Source organism: Chiloscyllium plagiosum, chromosome 14, assembly GCF_004010195.1.
Source record: "Chiloscyllium plagiosum isolate BGI_BamShark_2017 chromosome 14, ASM401019v2, whole genome shotgun sequence".
NCBI lineage: Eukaryota > Metazoa > Chordata > Chondrichthyes > Orectolobiformes > Hemiscylliidae > Chiloscyllium > Chiloscyllium plagiosum.
Window position 1 is genome coordinate 71300919 of NC_057723.1, and position 2874 is coordinate 71303792.

Here is a 2874-nt window from a genome sequence, read left to right on the forward strand (position 1 = left end):
CATCGAAACATAGAAAATAGGAGCAGGGGAAGGCTATTCAGCCCTTCAAACCTATTCTATCATTCAGTATGATCATGGCTGATCATCCAACTCAGTCCCTTGTTCCCACTTACTTTCCACACCCTTTTGCCCTAAGAACTAAATCTAACTCTTTGAAAATTTTCAGTGCTTGGCTCATTACTGCCTGGGTGATGAAATTTCTCCCCATCTTAGTCCTAAATGGCTTACCCCACATCCTTAAACTGTGACCCTTTCTGAAACTATTGCTATTCAGACAATAGTCTGCCTTCCTGTTTTTGCTACTGAAGTTGATCATCTCACATTTATCAACATTATGCCCCATCTGTCATGCATTTTCCTACTCACTCAACTTGATTCCATTGGTGCTAACTCGCTGAGATAAGAGAAATATCAAAGCAGTTTTGTGATCTGAGGTTTTATGATGTAAGTCTAAGTTAATTTACTTCACTGGATAGAATCACCCTTCTCAACAACATGTATATGCAAGTACTCATGTAGGCTCACAGACACACACACAATCACACAGACACACACATACACACACAGACATACACTCACAGACATACACACACACAATCACACTGACACACTCACAGATACAATCTCACATACACACACGTTAAACTTGAAAGGATGCAGAAAAGATGTTGGAGGGTTGGAGCTAAAGGGAAGAGCTGAATAGGCTGGGGCTGTCTTCCCTGGAGCGTCGGAGGTTGACTGGTGACCTTATAGAGGTTTATAAAATCATGAGGGGTAAGGATAGGATTAACAGTCAAGGTCTTTTCCCTGTGCTGGGGGAGTCCAAAACTAGAGGACAAAGGTTTAATGTGAATAAAAAGTACGAAAGGAGCCTAAGGGGTAACCTTTTCACACAGAGGGTGGTGGGTGTATGGAATGAGCTGCCAGACGAAGTGGTGGAGGCTGGTACTGTTACAACATTTAAAAGGCATCTGAATGGTTATATGACTAGGAAGGGTTTAGAATGATATCAGCCAAATGGTGGTAAATGGGACTAGATTAATTTAGGATATCTGCATGGGCGAGTTTTAGATTAGATTACTTACAGAGTGGAAACAGGCCCTTCGGCCCAACAAGTCCACACCGACCCGCCGAAGCGCAACCCACCCAGACCCCTTCCCCTACATTTACCCCTGCACCTAACACTACGGGCAATTTAGCATGGCCAATTCACCTGACCTGCACATTTTTGGACTGTGGGAGGAAACCGGAGTACCCGGAGGAAACCCACACAGACACGGGGAGAATGTGCAAACTCCACACAGTCAGTCGCCTGAGGCAGGAATTGAACCCAGGTCTCTGGTGCTGTGAGGCAACAGTGCTAACCACTGTGCCACGGTGCAGAGTTGGACTGAAGGGTGTGTTTCCTTGCTGTATGACTCTATGACTGTGTGAAGGAAGAGCTGTAGGAGTATTCCATCTTATAGATGTCTTCCAGAGATCTTTACTGAGAAATCTGCTTGTGTATTCTGGCTGTATTCCAGTGTGATGTTTTAGTGTGAGCTCTTCCGTTGCTCAGACTAGTTCAGGCCAGACTTCTAGATGACTTTTAGATGGCATTTATTACCAATTTGTGCATGATGGGGAGGCTGCAGAGCACCATGCTTTGGGCTGCTTGCGTTCCAACTGCTTGAGGTCACAGTTTGGTTAGTTCAGTTGGCTGGATGGCTGGTTTGCAACGCACAGTGATACCAACAGTGTCATTCAATTCTTGCACCAGCTGGGGTTACTGTGAAGGACTCTCCTTCTCAATCTCCCCCCTCACCTGTGCTGGACTGACCCTCAGGTTAAGCCACCACCAGTTCACTCTCTCTCTCTCTCTATATTGAGAGAGGTGTCTGGACAGATTATGGCAATTTTGTCTTTTACATTTACCTTATGTCTAAGCACACCTTAGAGGCTCATCTCCATATACATTAAACCTCTTCTCTGGTTCTGCTTTCCGTGCCCAACATGAATAGACAGCTGGCAGGCAGCTGAGCTGTTGTATAGGACAGTGACCACTCAGGTCACTAACTGTAGGACCTCAATTCAGTTCAGGTTTAGCAGGGGAAATAGGCAAGGAAACTGATTAACAAAGAACCAAGTCCTGCTGTCTCACAGTCGGTTTCACATTGAGTGGAACCTCAAATCATAGGGTGAAATAATTTTGTCAGTCACATTTACACATCTGTCATTTTTGTGTTATGATATAGAGGAGCCGGTGTGGGACTGGGGTGGATGAAGTTAAAAATCACACAACACCAGGTTATAGTCCAACAGGTTTATTTGGAAGTACAAGCTTTCAGAGCGCTGCTCCTTCATCAGGTAGCTGTCACAGCACCAAAAACTAGTTCTTCCAAATAAATCTGTTGGACTATAACCTGGTGTTGTGTGATTTTTATTTTTGTGTTAACATAAGTTAATATGATGCATTAGCGTGGGCTCTCAAAATTGATTTGGGAATGCTGATTTACACATGTTAATATTCATTAAAGACGTGCTAAGCAAGCAGTTAACACACATTGTTTTGGCAGCAGAGGAGATATCTTCTTCTTTTACATGGCTTTCGGAACAGAAGCTGATGTCACTGCCTGAACTGCTGTGCTCTTCCAGCACCACTAATCCAGAATCTGGTTTTCAGCATCTACAGTCATTGTTTTTACCTCGTTGATTTAAACCCTACTGCGAAACCTCTTGCAAAGATGCCTGCCTTGAAGAAGTTTTCCTCCTCTCTCTACAAGAATCTCAGGGAGTCCCTCTCCCACTGCAACTCCCAGGTCATTTCCTCTGCCCTGAAGCTCTTCAGCACTGTCCCCTGTCCGGACTTGTCCGACCTGCCTAGCTCCTTTTCCA